The sequence below is a fragment of the Manis javanica genome, chromosome 4, assembly GCF_040802235.1.
Source record: "Manis javanica isolate MJ-LG chromosome 4, MJ_LKY, whole genome shotgun sequence".
NCBI lineage: Eukaryota > Metazoa > Chordata > Mammalia > Pholidota > Manidae > Manis > Manis javanica.
In genome coordinates this window covers 126,470,690-126,489,742 of record NC_133159.1, presented here as the reverse complement: position 1 = coordinate 126,489,742, position 19,053 = coordinate 126,470,690, and the positions used below count along the sequence as shown (strand labels likewise).

General features: G+C 41.8%; 1 pseudogene; it reads left to right on the top strand.

Moving 5' to 3' along the window:
* The window catches only part of LOC140848606 (dynein axonemal heavy chain 9-like), a 198,895-nt pseudogene that overhangs the window by 46,722 nt on the left and 133,120 nt on the right, over nucleotides 1-19,053 (top strand).

Genomic DNA, 19,053 nt, shown 5'->3' with positions numbered 1-19,053 from the left:
CAGACGGCTTTGTCTTCCCTGGTCCACCTTCCTATTTTCTACCTTCTCAGGTTTGGTGAAGTCAAGACCATTCCATGGCTTGGGCTGGCCTCCCCATCCTCCCTCAGAATACAAACCCTGCCCAGGTCAAATGCTGCCCACTCTACCCAGGAATATTATCCCCCTTCTGACCTCTTAAAGTTGCTTGTACCAAGGTTATGGAACCACGACAGCAGTCTGGTTTGAATGGTAATAATGCTGTCTTTGTATCTGACACACAGATTAGGTTCTCATGTTTGCACATGGGATAAAAATCTCATGTGGTCAAAAATGGTCTTGCAAGTCTTTAAAACCCTGTAGACTACATGCAGCCTGATCTATCAAATTATAAGTATCTAACACATATAATAATGTGGAATAATACATCATGAGTACATATACAAAGCACAATAGTACAGATGTTTTAAAACTATCCTGTGAATGTAGTATGACTGCAATGGTATTGGTAAACTCTCATTTCCTCAAGTTAAATATGTGTTTGAGGGGACAAAATAGAATACGTGATCCCTACAGTTTTGAAGGCAAGACCCTAGTCTTACATATCTTTGAGGATCCCAGGTTTTTTTTAGTTAGAACGAATGGCTAAATTCTGGTAACAAAAACTCCATCTGTACTGTGGCTTAAATGACAAAGACCTCTATCTTGCAAGTGCTGGTCTAAGCTTCCTGCCATCCTGCCATTCTCCAGGGCCTCCTCTTCATTTCTGTGGTTGAGCTGGGTCACTGCCACATCCGGGCTCAAGCCTGTAACAGTGGGAAAGAGAGAGCATAGGGGAGGGAAGGCCGCCGCCTCAGTGGCCCTGGCCCAGAAATGGCACCTGTCACTTCTTCCCACATTCCAGTGGTGAGGGAGTCATGTTACCACCCCAAACTGCAAGGAGGGTGGGGGAAGGCGGCCACATACCCAGTCAAAACTCTATTTCTGGGGAAGGAGGGAATAATGAATTTCAATGCATAGTCTCTGCTGCCCACAGTATCCAGCAAATAACAGTCTCCTAAATATTTCTACAGTCAAAAAGATACACAGAAATAAGTGGTCACTGATAAAAGTTTAAGCATTAATCTTGTCCTTGGAACATCTTGCCCCATGTTATATTTTTACTTAAATTTAGCAAGTTAGTCTAGTAAGCAATCAGGGGTTTATTAATTATTGATATCATTTTTAAAATGTTTATCACTTCAGGACTACCGAATTAAAATAGGTTGTGTTTTCATAGAAAAGGAGCTGAACAGGCAGGATTATAACTTCTTTTTCCTTTTCCTGCCTAGTAACCACAGACAAGCATACCGCTGTTCACCTAGGGAGTTCATGGTTTGTGCCTAGGAAGAGATCAGCTGCTCCCAAGAAATTGGCTTTGTAAAATCAACCTGTTCTCAACCCAAGGCTCTACTGTGTGCTCTGGCACCCCTCTGGCCCCGCCCAACCCAGGAGGCCTTGGGAGTGCGGAAGGGGACTGGCTTGTGTTGATCAGTCACTGGGATATGCTCTCTGAGGACAAGGAGAGTAAATGTCCTGCGATGCCCAGGACAGCCCTGTACAAGAGCTGGTCTGTTTAAAATGTCAGGGGTTCCCCTGTTGATAAACACTGCCAGACTGTCACCCTCACCTTTCCTGGGGTGTTAACAAATTTTACATTTCCATTTTCCTATACCCAAACAGCTTATCCAAAGGAAAGGAATGCACTGGGCATTTTTAAAACAGCATTGCAGTTTGCTCATTGTACCCATTCTTCTTTGTTCCATTTGTTTTCCTTGTCTTAACAGAATGTCGAGCAGGACTCACCCCGATATTCGAAGCACAGCTGAGCTTAGCAATCCCAGAATTAGTTTTCTATCCGTCCGTGGAGTCTAGAGTGAAGGGTGGCTTCCACAACATTGTTGAGGGTCTTGTCACCAGCATTTTTGGAATATCGTCTTTGGTGCCACAGCTTTCCCCACAAAACGGCTCTCCCCACTATCAGGTACTGGATCTGTGACCATCCTGCCTTCCAGCCAGCTCTGGAACTTCTTGAGAAATGCGGGTGTAACCTACCTGCCGTTGTCTTGCTCCCCAGGTTGACATGGAGGGCATGGCCTGTTTGGCCAGCATGAGGAGCACCCTCATGGAGAGGGTTCAGAGCATGATGGCCCTCTGCTGCAGCTATCGGAACACCTTCAGCCAGTATTCCTACCTCTACGTGGAGGATCCGAAGGAGGTCCTGAGTCAGTTCCTGTTGTATGGGCGTGTCCTCACACCCGAGGAAATTGAAGCCCATGCAGAAGATGGCATCCCAAAGAACCCTCCCCTCCTCCATCAATTTAAATCGCAGATCGACTCCTATGAAAAGCTCTATGAAGACGTGTGCAGGCTGGAGCCCATCAGGGTGTTTGAGAGCTGCGTGAAAATTGATGTGCGACCCTTTAAAGCATCTCTACTGAATGTAATTAAGAAGTGGAGCCTCATGTTCAAGCAGCATCCTATTGACTATGTCACCGACAGGTAATAGAGTTGTCCCAGCTTTCTTCCAGCATTCCAAGCTGTTGAGAACACCATGTTTTTAATTTTCTTTATATTTCACTATAGGTTCATTGGTTAAATTAAAAATGAAAGCAGCTATTGGAGGTTCCAGGCTTCTGGACACCAGTGGAAACTTTCCTCCTGCCTTTACTTTGCTCTCCAGATATGGCCTCTTTTTGTTTTATTTTCCATTTGGTGCCCAGTGTGTGAAAGGCACCCAGTAAGTGGTAAATAATGTTCTGTGCACTCATAGCAGATCCAGCCTCCCCTCACAACTCTGACTGTGAAATCTCTTTAAGCCTGGGAAGCAGAGGGCGTCTAATGGACCTCTTAGATTTTATTTCTACCACTTACTCCTTGTCTCAGATGATCTAGCTGGGCAATGCGGACGTCACTAAATCCACACATTCCTGATGCCTGCCTGGGCCATTCCAGCCATGTGATAGGACTGCATCTGACATTCTGTCTATTCCACTGTGGGCTTAGACTCCCCAGCCCAGCACCAGGCTCACCAGCCCAGAGCATCAGCTTCTGATAAATAATCAGTCTAGGCAGCAGTCCCCTGGTCACCTCACCTTCACTTTGTCCCTGCGGATCTGCCACAGTCAGAATGTTAACCCCCACCCCCACCCTGAATCTTGTGGGGAGCCTTGGTCTCTGTGTTCAGTGTCCAGCCTTTGATATGACAGCTGGTGATCCAGGGGAGCCATCCTGTCCCCTCCCCTGCATTCGGTGCTGCTCTTAGTTAAGGTACAGCCTCCCTGCTCAGTGAACTAGAGCTGTGAGCAGAAGGAAAATGGCCAAGTCGGGTGTGTCTGTCTGCAAGCAAAACCCCAAGACGTGGATTAATGATTGAGCATTGACCCCCCTATACAGAATTTTATTGTGGTTAACAACCATTTGATCAATAAATATGAGAGATGCCCTCACAAAAAAAAAAAAAAAGTACACACTTCCAATTGTAAAATAAATAAGTAACCAGGATGTAATGTATAGCATAAGAAATATAGTCAAAATATTGTAACAACTTGGTATGGTGATAGCTGGTACCTAGAATTATCATGTATATAAATGTTAAATCACTGTGTTGTACACCTGAAACTAATATAATACTGTGTGTCAACTACCCTTCAATTAAAAAAAAAAAAAAAAAACCCAAGAGATTTGCAAGGCTGTTGGCCTGCCCCTCCAGGCAACCCCAGAGAAGCATCACAGGGTGTTTTAAACGGGGCTTCCTAGGTGTTCTCTAAGAAGCCAGTTTTCCATGTTCACAAAAACTTTTGCTCCCTGAGGAGCTGAGAGGCAAGGAGCAGAAGCCCTGGTGGGTACGGGGGCAGCAGCAGAGGTGCCCCCAGATAGAGCACCGCTGAGAGCGGCAGCTGCTCTGGCTCTTCTTCACTGGTAGGTCAGATGATCCAGAGATGAGGGGCATGTTTCAGAATACAGGTTTTATTTTTATTTAGGTGTGGCATGGCCAACAGAGAATCGGTAGGAGACGACTGCCATTGAAAAGATAGTTTGTTACACTTGTAAATTCCAAGAGGGAGTGTAAACCCGACATGGAGGGCCACACAGAGAAGCGCCAGGGTCCATCAGGAGGCAGAGGTGTGAGGGGGAAATGTGGGCAAGAGACTCCATTCTGGTTTCCATGGAGAAAATGGGCAAGACAGAGTGAGCAGGTTTGGGACTGGCTTGTTTGAATCATTTCATCAGGCTCTGGGGCACAGTGGCTGTCCCTAGTTGTCTGGCCCCTGGACCCAGGGGGCTAGGGCAGGTGGTCATGGTCTGGATGTGGGCATTGGGTGGAGGAGATGGTTGGGGATATGGACTCTGGGTTGACTGGCTTTCTCACAAAAAAGCGTGCTCAAAGGCAAGTCCTTTCTATCCCTAGGAATTGGCCAGCCCTGGGAGGGGCGGTCCCTTCAGCATCAGCAAGGCCCCAGATGTTTGGGCATCAGGAACACATGGTTGGTACAGGGTGTAGTGACAGCAGCTGCCTTGTCTCTACCACGGAAGGCTTCACAGGATCTAACCATTTCACAGGATAAGCATGTTGTAGAGCAATTAGGAGGCCTGAGTTCTTGTCCTTCAACCCCTATTTCACTATTTCTGAAGGAAGGCAGGATGACTGGGTTCCTCTAAGGTGCCTCTAGTATTATCAGTTGGTGATTCCATAAACTGAGTGCTTTGCTACACTTTGGGAGAATGTGTTACTGTGTTCTCAAGGATTAGAAAAAGTGAAAATAATGAGGACAATGAGAAACATTTATTACTGTCTGCTATGTGTCATGTAATTATGTGATTCCAGGTGGAAGCCCCTCAATCCTGCCTCACCTTACATCTCATACACTTCATTTATGGGCGGAAGCTCAGCCCTTCTTTATCAACTGTTCTTTTTAGCGTGGGCTGTTGTGATACTGTGATTTATAAAAAGAAATATATATTTGGTCTTCATCCCCATCTCTGGCACAGAGCTCCTAAAATCCTTGGAATTTCCTAAGTGATGAGAGTGAGAAGATGCTCTTTGTTATGTTAACAAGGTGACTTTTGAACCCATCTAAGGATGGAGGCAGGTTACCAGGAGGACAACCATGTGGTTAGAAGGTTGGGACTTGCAGTTCCACTCACCTGGCCTTGGGGCAAGGGATGGACAGGAGGCCAATCAATAGCCAATGGCCAATTATTTAATCAATCTTTCTTATATAATAAAGCCACCATAAAAACCAAAAGGATGGGGTTCAGAGAGCTTCCAAGTTGGTGAACATCTGGGGACATGTGGATCATGGCAGACTCAGAGAGGGCTTGGAAGCTCTGCACCCTTTCTCCATACCTTAGCCCTATTAATCTCTTGTATCTGGCTGTTCTGAGTTCTGTCCTTTTATAATAAACCAGTAATCTAATGAGTAAATGAGTTTCCTGAGTTCTGTGAGCTGCTCTAGCAAATTAATAAAACTCAAGGAGCGGGTCATTGGAACCTCCCATCTATACCCGGCCAGTCAGAGGCAGAGATGGTAACTTGGGCTGTGACAGGTATCTGAAGGGTGGGCAGATTTGTGAGACTGAGCCCCTACCCTGTGGGATCTGATGCTACCAGATAGATAGTGTCAGAATTGAGTTGAATTGTAGGACACCCAGCTGGTGTGGGACAATTACCTGGTGGTGTGGGGAATGCTCCCCCACCCCCAACACACACACACACACACTGGAACTGGAATTCGAATCCTAGTAGCCACCATAACAAAATGCCACAGACTGGGTGGCCTAGAAACCAGAAATTTATTTCTCCCAGTTCTGGAGGATGGGAAGCCCAAGATCAAGGTGCCTGTGGTTTGCTGCCTGTGGGGAGCTCTCCTGGCTTCCTCACTCTGTCCTCATGTGGCCTTTCCTTGGTGTCTCTGCACAGAGAGAGAGATCTCTTTCTTTTTCTCATAAGGCCACTAATCCCTTCTGAGGAGCCATCCTCATGACCTCATCTAACCCTTATTACTTCCCAAAGGCCCCACCTCCAAATGCCATACCATTAGGGGTTAGGGCTCCAACATAGGAATCTGTGGGGCGCACACACATTAGGGCCATATATCATCTAAATTCTCATCCCTGTTCAGCTCTTCATGCCCTGATCTGGCTCACCCCTGACCTTGCCCTCAGCAAGCCTTCCCACAGATCTCAGAATCTTTCATCAGCAAATGCCCACTGTTCCCTTCATCATCCCCCATCCTCCTCTTTCTCTAACTGAACCCTGGCTCGCTCTTGAGGATGCTGTGTTCCTTGCAGCCCTCCCCTGTAGGGCCTGATTTTCCTCCTGTATCCCTCTGAGCCCTGGGCCTGGAGGCACTCTTACTGGTCCTTGCTTCTTCCAGACCATGTCTCCACCATCCTCCCTCAAAATCCCCAGCTTCCCTGGAGCAAGTTCTTCCAGACATCAGCAATTGCCATGTGTCTTTGCTGCAGCTGCCTCCCAAGCTGTTAGCCATTCTTCCCCATCACTGCAGCTCTTACCATCTGGCTCAGCCTCCCTTCCCCATTCTTCTGCTGACAATCATCCCCAGGGAGCCAACATGCACATAGAGTCTCCATTGTCCCTGCTTCTTACTTTGCTGACTTCTCTCCCCAGTGCCCTTCCCCTCCTCCATAGCTCTGATGCCTCATTCCATGTCATGCTCTCCATGGGTAGAGGAAAAGTTGCAGAAGTAATTTCTGTCCTTCAGAGCCTCAGGTTCAAGCATTCCATTCTCTGACCACCGCCTAGTATCCTTCCAGCTCATGTACTTGGCAACCCCGCCACATACTTTCTTCAGACTCATCAGGATCCCCAATCCATTCACCCTGATGTTTCTCATTGTGTCCTTGATGTTTTATTTTTCGGTCCCTAGTATAAATGAAATTTTAAAATCATGTTTTCTGTGGAAATGGAATTGACTTTTGTGTATTGATTTTGTATCAAGCAATTGCTAAATTAACTTATTAACTCAAATAATTTGTCTGCATCCTTCTTTGGGCTTACCATGGACATAGTCATCATCTACACATTTATGATAGGTTTATTTCTTCCTCCTCAGTCTTTTTATAAAATGCATTTCATCGCTATTTCTTATCTTGCCACACTGTCTAGGACTTCCAGTATAATGTTGAATAAAGTGGTGATGGCAAGTACCCTTGTTGTGCCCCAGTCTTAAAGGGGATGCCTTCAACATTTCATTACTAAATATAACATTTGCCATGATTTTGTGTGTGTGTGTAGATTCTCTTTATCTGATTAAAGAAGTCCCCTTCTATTCCTAATTTGTTAAGAAGATTTAGCATGAATGGATATAGCATTTTGCCAAGTGCTTTTTCTAGCTTCGTTAAAATAATTCTGCTTTTTCCCTCAAAATGTTCAAATGGTGAATACATTATTTTATTTCTAATATTAAACCAACCAGGTGTTACTGTGATAAGCCCAACTACGAAGTATTATCTTTTCAAATATGTTCACTGGGTGATTTTGTTTGCAGATATTTTGTTTAGCACTGATAGGTTTATGTTTGCAGTTGAGATTGGCTTTCAATGTTCCTTCCTTATAAATGAGTTTCATAAAATGAGTTAGGACATAATCCTTCTTGCTTATTCTCTGGAAGAGTTGATATAAGACTGAAATTCTCTGATCCTTGAATGTTTTATTTAAATCTCCTATTGGGCCTTCTGAGCTTGATATTTTCTTTGTGGCAAGACTTTTACCTATAATTTCTCTAATAGTTATAGGAGTTTTAGGTTTTCCATTCCTTAGTAGGCCATATTTGTCTAGGAATGTGCCCATTTCATGTAAACCTTTAAATTATTGTCATAAAATTTATAATATCCTCTTATCTCTTTAATCTCTATAGAATCTATGGTTATATTTCTTTTCTCATTTCTATTTGTTTTTATTTGTAATACTTTATTTGATCAATATTTCCAGAGATTTATAGAAATTTATCTTACGAACTCATTGATCCTCTTTATTATAACTCAATTTCCATTGTAATTTATTCTCTTATGCTTATTATTTCCTTCTACTTTTTTGGATTTGTTTTCTGTTCTTGGCTAACTTATGATTCTTTTTTTACTGATTTTGAAACTTTGCCTTTTTTAATATAACTTTTAGTTATAAATTCCCTTTTTTAAATTGAAGTATCACTGGTAAACAATCTTATATTGGTGTCAAGTGTAAATTCCCTTTTAAGTACAATTTTACCTACATCTCACAAGTCTTAACATGTAATATTTTTATTATCAATTTAGTTCTAAAACAGTTTTAATATCCATTATGATGAGTTTACATATATTTAAAATTTCCAAACATAGGGTTCTTCTAGTTATACTTCTGTTACTAATTTCTAACAATCACACTGTGGTCAGAGAATGTGATACATGTAGTAACAAGCTTCTGAAATTTGTTGAAGTTTGCTTTATACACCATCTAATGGTCAGTTTTTATAAATATTCTGCACACATTTGAATAGAATGTGTATTCTGTAGCTGCTGGGTCTAATGGTCTGTGCATGCCTATGTGATCAAATGTGTTAACTGTTTCATTCACATTCACTGTATCCTCACTGCCTCTTTTTGTCTGCTTAATTTATCAATTACTGAGGTAACTGTGTTAAAAATTTCCACTTTGCTGGTAGATTGTTAATTTCTCCTTATATTTCTTTCACTTTTTGTCTCATTTATTTTAAGGTTATGTTCTGTGAACATGCAGAGTTTGATTCTTTCTATCTTCCTGGCAAACTGAAACTTTTAGCCATACATTAATCTTCTTTATCTCTAGCTAGATTTCTTGTGTTGAAGTCTGTTTTGTCTTGTTTTAATATGACTAAACCAGTTTCCCTTGTATGATATTTGCCTAGTGTCTCTCATTTTACCTGTTGGCTTTCAACCTTTCTGTGCTTTTACATTAGGAGAGATTTTTATAAGCAGCATTGAACTGGATGTTTCATCTGCCTCAATACTGACATTTTAATGGGATGTTCATCAACATGTCTTTTGCTATTTTTGGATCCGTTTCTACCATTTTATTATATGCTTTCCATTTGTTCTTTTCCTTTTAATTTTTTCCTTTCTTGCCTGCTTTTTTTGTTTTCTTTCATTTTTCCTTTTTCTTACTCCATTTTCTTCCCTTCTGCTAATTTGGATCTTGTACTATTAAGGTCTCCAGTTCTTATGGTTCCCATTGCTATTTTAATAAGCATCCTTAAAAGAAAGAAATTTATCAGCATTATTACTCTCTTCACAACCAATGCAAAGACTTTAGAATAGTTTGAACTCAACTGTTCACTCCTAGAATTATATTCTGTCATTCCCAGTAATTTCAATTGCTCTCTAGTATTTAAACTACACAAATTATACTTTATTTTTATACACTCAATGTTTATTTAAATTTACCTACATATTCACCAATATCTTTGCTCATTAAATCTTCCTACATCACAGAGCTCTTACCTGAGATCTGTCCACTAGAGGTTCCCTTAATAAGGGTCTATTGTAGAACTCTCATGCTTCCTTTGTCTGAAAATGCGTGTATTTTGACCTTGTTCTTGAAAAAAGTTTTTTAGAAGATAGAATTCTAGGACAACAGATATCTTCTTTATGTATTAAAGTATTATCCCACTGTGTCCCGGCTTCCATTTTTTCATGGCCTAGTCACATGTTAGTCCGATTCTTTTTTCCCTCCCTGGTTTTGTAGAAGTCTGTCTTTGCTCTGAAGCCATTTAACTACTTTTAAGGTTTTGTGGGTTTTTTTTCCTTTTTGGCAATCTTCAGTTTCATGAAGTACCTATGTGAGGGTTTCTTTATATTAATTTTGCCTGTAATTTGTTGCTTTTTTAATCTCACATTTGGAGTCTTTTAGCAATTCAAGAAAATTCTCCACTAGGATCTCTTCAAAGATTGTTTCTTGCCCATTCTCTCTCTTGCTTCCTCCTGGAGCCCTTGCTACACTTACGCCAGATCTTTTCACTCCTTCATGTCTTCACAGCTCCCAGAGCTTTCCATTTTTTGTCTGTCTGTACTGCAGTTTGGAAAACTTCATGTTCTCCACATAGAGCAATCTAATTCTCTCTTTCAGCTTTGTCTAAATCTCCTCTTTTAACCAATCACTGAGCTTTAAATTTTAATTATACGTTCCATTTTTAGATTTTTATTTGGTGATTTTATAATTTTGCTTGCTCATCTTTTACCCTCTTTTGTTCTTTTCTCAAATTTTAAGGCTTCTCTTTTATTTATTCATTTTTTAAGTTGGAGAACATGTTCATTAGATGATTTTAAGACAACTTCTGATGTGTCAACTTAAAAATTATTTGTTTCTCCATGCTGTAGATTCAAGGTAACATAAAGGCCTACAGGAAATTACTAGCTTCTTTCTCCTGGAATTGTCCATCAAAAAGCACAGTATGATCATTTTCGCATTGCTAAAACACATATTAAAAGCTTTTATATGCTTCCCTTCACAAAGTAATGCCATCACAGGCCATAATTTTCATGTTATCCACTTCAGTGAGTTTTGTCACTTGTTGGAATCCATCATTCAGACAAAGGTCCACATGCTATCACCGGTTCTGGCATATTTGGAAGGCCTCTGAAATTGCTTCCATTCCTGACTCGGAGATAATGCTGAATTTACACTTGAACTTAGTACTGGGTCAGGGGCAGGGTCTGTGACTTATTAAGGCTGTGTGGACTTATCTAGGCTTCTAGAGTGATTCCTGAAGAAAGCACTTCTGTCTAAACTAGCATATGGTGCTTAAAAGGATAAAGTTGTTTTTCTTAGTCTTGAATTGATGTCCAAGGAACTGCAGGAAGTCACTTTCTCCTGCTATATGGGTCAGAAATGATAAAGTGAAACACTCAAACAAGAACTCGTTTGTCCTTTCAATATATTAAATATTGCTATTTTATATTCTGCATCTGAATTCCAGTATCTGAACTCTTCACAGGTTTCGTGTCTGTTTCTGCTAGCTCCTACTGATGGTGACTTCTTGTATGGGTTATAACTTTTGATTGTAAACCATCTTCCTTGGAATTTTCTCTGTGGAAATCCTTTGAAGATTAGATTCCAGGTTCATTCCTCCAAGAATGATTTGCTTTTGTTTCTACGAGTCATCCAGGGGATTCTTCCAATCCCAGACCACCTACACTTCAACTAGCAGTGGCCCACCTAGTGCCCAGGGTAAAGCAGGCAAGTTTCCCTACAGTCCCTTTCTGTGCAGTGTGTTTATTTCTTGTTCATTCTTGCTGTGTTGCAGCTTCCTATTAGCTTAGCCTACCCACCTTGTGTGGGCCCTCGGCTCAAGCAATCAAAGTGGAAGTTCAAGGTCTTCATGGTGCAGTAGAAACCATTATATGAACGCCAACTTAAAACCTTGGTTGGTTCTTGCTCTTGATACGTCTTCAGCCTCTGGAGATTCCTTAATTTCATGCCCTGCTACTGATGTGTGTTTTAAATGATTTTGAAATAGTTGCTTATGCCTTCTAGTTGTTTGAGCAGGAGGGTTACTCCTGTCATCATGTACATCATACAGCAAGAATCTGAAGTCTGCCATTCCCCAGCTTACTCTGCAGTCAACGTTGAACTAGACCAGCCCACTCAAACCGCTCATGTCAAGGTTGATAATGGTTTTCACATGGCCACACCCTGTGGTCACGATCTGTCTTCATCTTCCTGTGTACCCCTCAGGAGGAGTTGGCATAGCTGATCATTCCCTCTTTCCCCATTTCTCCCTGTGGCTTTCAGAATACCTCACGTTTCTTGTTTTCCTCCTGTCTCACTGGCTGTGCCATCTTGGTCTCCTTAGCTGGGCTTGTCTCTTCTAGACCTCCACCTATTAGAATTCCTGAAACCTTAATCCTGAACTTTCTTAGCTATCTATACTCATATTCCACGTGATATCTAACCCAGCACTTGAAGGACATCTGTGTGATAACTACCAAATTTATATTTTCAGCCCCATCTCTTAGGAACTCTCCACTGACTAATAAATGTCTCCCTGAAGTGTCTAGTGTCTGGGAGGCATCTTAAACCTCATGTGTTTAAAACATGTTCCTCTTCCCCTTCTCCCTCCACAAAAACTAGTCTTCCCCAATTCTTCCCCATATCTTTTTTTATTTATTTTTTATTTTGCTATCATTAATCTACAATTACAGAAAGAACATTATGTTTACTAGGTTCCCCCCTTCACCAAGTCCCCCCCACATACCCCTTCACAGTCACTGTCCATCTGCGTAGTAAGATGCTGTAAAATCACTACTGTCTTCTCTGTGTTGCACAGCCCTCCCCGTGACCCCCACCCCCATATCTTTTTAAATGGTACCATTGTTCACCTCACTGCCTGGGCCACTATTGATCTCTCTCATTTCCTCACATCTCTCCCCTAGTCCATCAGTGGGTCCTATAGGCTCTACATGCAAAATTATCTTGAATCTGACCACTCCTCAGGTCCACCAGCCAGGTGAAAGTCAATTATTTTCTGTCACATGGACAATGATTATAGTCCCTAAAGCCCTCCTGGCTTCCATTCTTGTCTCCCAACCAGCAAAGCCAGCACCACCATCTTCATTATCACCTCCCGCTAAAACACGTTCTCCTCCAGCTGCAGAGCTTTTGCTCAGAATAAAATCTGGAGTGCTTATCATGGCCAATAAGGCCCTGCCATGTCTGGCCCCTTGCTAACTCTCTGCCCTCTTCTCCCTCCATTTTTTCCCCATTTGCCTCATGGTTCTGCCATGTTGACTTTTCCCCTTTTCCTCAAACAAGTCAACTGAATCCAAGTTCTGTGCCTTCCCTCATGCTGTTCCTTCTATATGAAAACTTTTCTATTTCTCTCTGTGGCTCCCTCCTTCATACCATTTATGTTTCTGCTCAAAAACCACCTCAATAGAAAGGCCTTTACTAACCACTCCATAGAGAATAGAGCCATCCTAAATAGTCTCTACCCATTTATAGTTCTCATCACTACCTGAAACTGTGCGGCCTATTCCATCCACTTGTTTCCTATTTATTTTTCCCACTAAGAGGTAAGTTTCAAAAGAGCAGAGCCTTTGTCCTATTTATTCTCTCCTCAGGACCTGGAAGCATGCTAGGGCTCATGTGTTAGACATATTAATTTTTTTCTCATATCATGTAATAGATATAAATATATCTGAGTTAAAGACAACTCTCACAATAACCAGTGGACAGAAATGATTTCTCCCATCTTATAGGTGAGGAAACAGGCTCCGAGATGTTAAATGACTTGGCCATGATTACACATACAACCTGAATATGTATGATTTTAGATACCACAGTATTTTTGTGATTTACAGTTTTTTTGAAAATTTCAAAAAAAATTACAAAAAACATTGCAAAACAGTACCAAAGTTTCCTTTCTGTGCAGTGTATTTTTATTTACTTATTTGATTCATTTATTTACTTTTACCTTCACTCAGATTTCCCAAATGATAACACCTTGCATAACCACAGTACAGTCAAGATTGGAAAGTTAATATTGATGTACTAGTAACTAACCTACAGACCTTGTTCACATTTCCCCAGCTGTCCTACTAATATGTCGTGTCTCCGGAGTCTCCATCAAAGTGTCCATCTTTGTCTTCATGACTCTGACACTTCTGAAAAGGCTCATATTCTTACCATCAGTGTACAGTCTATGCAGAGAGCTGTGCACATGGAAGGTTCTCCATTGCAATAGCTATATTTTTGGGGCAATAAATAAATCTACTTTTTGGGGACGGGCAGGAGAGTGGCTCCTCATGTTCTGTTTGTGTTTTGCTTAGCTTGGCCGACCTTGAAGTGTTTATAAAAAATAGTCAGAGTTCAAAGGAAGTTGAAAAAGGCGATTTTAAAGGATTGGTTGAGATTATGGGACACCTTATGGCTCTTAAAGAATGGCAGGGCAGTATTGATGAGATGTTTGAGCCCTTAAAGCAAACTATTGAATTGCTGAAGACCTATGGACAAGAATTGCCAAAACGGTGTTTAAGCAGCTGGAGGTCAGTGCAAAATTTGTTTTCCTAATAAAAGAAAGAGTGGGGGAGTTTCAGGATTTCAGAGTCAGGTGAGGTGGATTGAAATAAATGAGAAACACGGCTTAGCAATTGCCCAAGGCCCATAATTTATAACACTATGTGTAAGGTATGTGTCATATCTAGCACATGGTGGAAACTCAATAAATATGAAACACTGTAATTCTGGAGGATATATGAGAGAATTGATGTGGACAAAGTGTGTCAGGGTTTTTTTCCAGAATTAAGGGTGAACAAATTATTTTCATTCAGAGGAGAAAAGAGCAGATCTGAGGAGTGTTAAGTTGGTCTAAGAGGAAATGAGGGGCATTACAGAAAATAACCAAGTATTCTTGGAAAATATAAAAAGGGAAAGGGTTACTGGGTCAGAGGCTGAGGGCAAGAAGGATAGTGTTGAGCCCAAAGTAGGTGATCATTGATAGAACAACTAACTAGGGAGATAAGTCAAGGAAGGGGAGTTGTTGAAAACGGACAAATGATACCATGGCATTGCAGCAGGTGTTGTGGCACACATGAAGATATCTGGGGTCTGTCCAGTTTCAGGACTGTGGTGAAGGGAGGGAACAATGTGGGTCTGACCACACTGAGGTCTCCATTGCAGGAGCTGCCTAAGGAATGGAACAACATAAAAAAGATGGCCATTACTGTGAGGCAGCAGGTGGCCTCACTGCAAGCGAATGAAGTGAGCGTCCTCTGCCAGCGGTGCACAGCCTTTGATGCCGAACAGCAGCGGTTCTGCAAGCGATTCCACCAAGAAGCTCCCTTCAGGTATGGATCAGTCACCACCACTGCCTCCTTACCTATAAACATGGCACCTTTGAGTCACTGACTGTCTTTCTGTTGAGTTTGTGTTCTTCTAGCAGGTAAGACTAGTTAACAGTCTTCCCTTCCATTATGGTTAGGACGTGGGGCTCGACTGGACAGCATCCTCTCAGAGCCTGCATGAGATGACCACAGGTTGTGCAAACAAAAGACCTTGCCTTCAAAAGTCTAGAAACTTCTGTGTCTCCAGGTCTATAAAGGGATTGTATGTGGTATAATTATAAAGTTTTCACTAAACTGTTGGTATTCTAAATTCTCAAAAACTCCTTTTCTTTTATGGCTGATAGAATTTTTAAATACTTTTGGAAGGCATTTTGGTAGCCTAAATTAGGAAGGATTCGAGGTGAAGGATTTACTTCTTTCATAGCTTAGTAATGCTCAGACACCTCCCTACTTGTGATTAGGGGTCTTTACATAAAACAACTATAAGATGGGCAACACCATTCACATGTGTGCACATTGTGCACACACACATAGGTTCCATTCTCTGAGCTTTCCTACCTTAGTGGGGAAGTCTGCTAGGGTCTGCCTCTGGTCTACTGCTCAGCATCAGAGGCTCTGAAATATTACACTGGGAGGTACATGTTAAAGCAACAAATGAAACAAACAAAAATCACAACTCTACTGAAAGAAAATAGAGCATAATGATTAAGTATTTGGACTCTGGACTCAGGCTGTCTAGTGTCTAATCTCAGGCTTAATACCCATGTCAGGAAGCCACTCAATATGTCTGTGCTTCAGTTTCCTCATCTGTAAAATGGGGTTAAAAATAGCATGCACTGCATAGGGTTGCTGATAGGGTTAAAGCAATACCCTTTCCAAGTGTTTAGCATAGCATCTGGCACTAGGGTGACCAACCTTCTTGGTTTTCCCTTGACTGTTCCCATGTTACCACTGAAAGGTCACACATCTAGGGAAGTCCCTCTGTACCAGGCACATCGGAGCTGTTGGTCACCCAACCTAGCCCACAGTTAAGGGTCTACTTATTCTTACTGAATAATGTTCACCAAACATTTATTAAGCAGCTACTCTCCCCAAGTTATTATACTTGGGGCTAGAGAGAAAAAAATGAGTGTGTTGAGAGGAAGGGAAGGGCAGATTTGTAAAACTGTGCAAAAGATGTGTATAGACAGATAAAACACAGGACTCTGAAGCAGTGTGCTACCATTTCGGCTGCACGTTAGAACCACCCAGGGAGCTCTTAAAACTTCCAATGTCCAGTCTGCCCCACAGACCAACTATATCAGATTCTCTGGGGGTAAGACCTGGCATCAGTAGCTTTGTGAAGCTCCCCAGGTGTTTCCAGCATGCAGCCAAGTTTGAGACTGCTGCCCTGGAGGGATGTAACTGCTTCTCTTCTCAGGAGTCAAACCAGGACGTTAAAACTGAGTCTGTCTCCCTCTAGAGTAATTGCCTTAGTAGCTATGCCCTCATTCCTAAGAAACATCTATTGTTCAAAACACTGTGGAACTCCTTTTGAAACTTATCAGACTTTGAAGCACATTGTTTTGACTCTCCTTTTGGGCATGCAGTTGAATTTTTAAAATTCAACACTGGTCATGTAGAGCGAAAGCTGTTGAGGGAGGTAGGATATCAAGCTGAGTAATACTGCTTAGTGTTAACAATCACACCATGGCAGCAGCCATAAAAGTAATGATACTAATAACCTTGGCATTAGTCTGTCTTAAGACTGTCTCCTAAGAAAATTTCAAAGAAGGAATTCCCAAGATGGTTTGGTGAAATGGCTTCCCAAACAGGCTTCTGAGATTGGTTGAAAGGACAATACTCATTTGCTAGTCATCTGATGGAAATCTGGTATTCCTCCTTCATGGTTACATTGTGTACGTGTATTGATTGGCTGTTGTTTTTTTATTTAGTAGCCACACTATTTTTTTTCCCTTTCTTAGCACTTTATCTGCTGGCTATGAGGATATCACTCCCCTTAGCTGGGTTTTCCAAATTCACATCTGTTAATTTGACATGCAGACGAATCTCTGGAAGAGAATGCTTTGAGAAGAACTGCTCACAGCAGTGTGGAAATCCAAACATTACTGCAATTTTGATGTATTTCTCTCCTCAAGAAAACCTTCAGGACTAGAGCAGAATTGTGGATTTACTGATGAAGGGAATCTTCGTGGGTGTCAATTCATTTTGTTTTGTTTCTTAGTTTGGTGTGCGTGAATGTGTGTGTTTAAAATGTTTAGGTACCATGAGTAGCAAATGAGTTTAGTTCTGGTTGCTTCACTTTGAGATCATTGACGAATTTCTAAAATGCAGCCTGTGGTGCATTCCTCGATGCATGCAAGTATCTATTCCTGATTAGACTACAGATTAAGCTCCCATTTATCTTGTCTTTGAGGAAGAGAAAGAAATAAAGTGTCTCATTAGGCCCTTGCAGTCTGACAGGTGCTGGGTGACATCACATTGCTTGGGTTGAGGTTCTTCATGTCCAAGTCACGTTTTACTTCCTCTTTTAGTCCTAAACTCTCAGCTGTGTCAGCATATTCCTAGTTGAGCTCTCTCACTTCACAGTAATCGGCTAAATCATCATACTCAGATTCAAGGGCTTTATAGAACTCTTAAAATTGGAGACTAATTCTCCTCTTTGAGTGAAAGGGATGTTCTGTGCTTCCAGCAGCACTGTCTTGTTCAGTCTTCCTGACCTTAGGAATGATTCCAGGACATCTTATCCATCTCAAGACCTAGGTAACTCAGGGGTTTCTTAACCAAAGCATTTGACCCCTGCAGGCTCCAGCTTAATGGGGAACATTAGTGGTTTTAGTTGGCTGGCAACCAGATTCTGTCAATAGCTGGGGGGCCTTCTTGAAGACCCCCCTCCCATTGGGTACTATCCTGCATGTACCCAAGCAAGGCTTTCCAAATAGCCCAGAGAGCACGCAGGAGGGAAGAAGGACCTCTGTCTCACTTGGACAGCATCTTACCATCTCTTCAATCACTGGGGAAAAAAGCAACATTGGGTCATTAAATCTCCCAGGGACATATCTATAGTTCATTAGACTACATCATCAGTTGAGCTTGACCCTGTTCTTCCAGCTAATTTGACTCATTCACATGATTCAGGCTTCCATGGAACAAAAGAGGCTGTGGTCTCAACAGTGGAGTCAGCAAAAATGGTGCAAAGGCTAGGATTTTAAAGTAATACACAGTCCCTGACCTCAAGGACTTACAGCCTCAGGACAGTTTCAAAAATGAGTAAGTAGTCATGTTCACTGGATGCCAACTTCAACCCCCACTGGGAGGCAGTTCACACCCCCTAGAAGAGGGTGCTGGAGCCATCTTGAGAATTAGCCACTTGTTCTCCGTCTTCCATTTTGGACAAGTCATTGGAAGGGACTGTTCCACTGCTCACGCAGATGGGGGCCACAGGATGGGAAGAGCTGAAAGAACACAAGTTTAGATCAGATGTGCTGAGTTGTACAATACCTGTGGGGTATCAAGCAGAGGTGTGTCATCATTCGTTGTATACACGTATGGTGCTGAGGTTAACCTTTACCAACTACTAGCTTCCCACAAAACAGTTTAAGTCACTGCTCTTTCTCTGTCTATGCTCAAGTGTAGGTCAGGCTGGCATCAGTCATTTTTCCAAGATCACATGCATGAACACCCTATTTCCATCTCTCTTAATTATGGTTTTATTCATCCAGACTTTCCAGACATTTCTCTTTTAGATTAAAATACTTTTGCATTATTATTTCAATTTCAAAGACTTAGTACACCCTTTTCCCTCCTATTACTTTCTTGTTTTTGTACTGTATTGCTCCCCTGAGTTTAGAGAACCGCTTGTAGTTTATTAGGCACATTAATCAGGTCTATGGCTATCCTGACAATTCACACTACAGTGTTTAAATGGGAAAAAGGTTACCTGCCCTCATGTCCAGAGGTCCTTTTCACTACTTAGGCCGAATTAACTTTTATGTGTGCTTAGCTGTAGGAAATTACTGTCCACAAATTTAAACTATAAACAAAAACTATGCCACAGGGTAGATGAAGTTTGGGATAGGTTTGACAAATGATCACCTCTTACAAATATTTGAGGAACCAATATTGATTTAAGGATGTTCATATGTGCTGAGGAAGGAATGGTTAGGAAGATCATTTATCTTCTTTTGTGTGCACCCCCAAAACTCTAATAGTGCATAT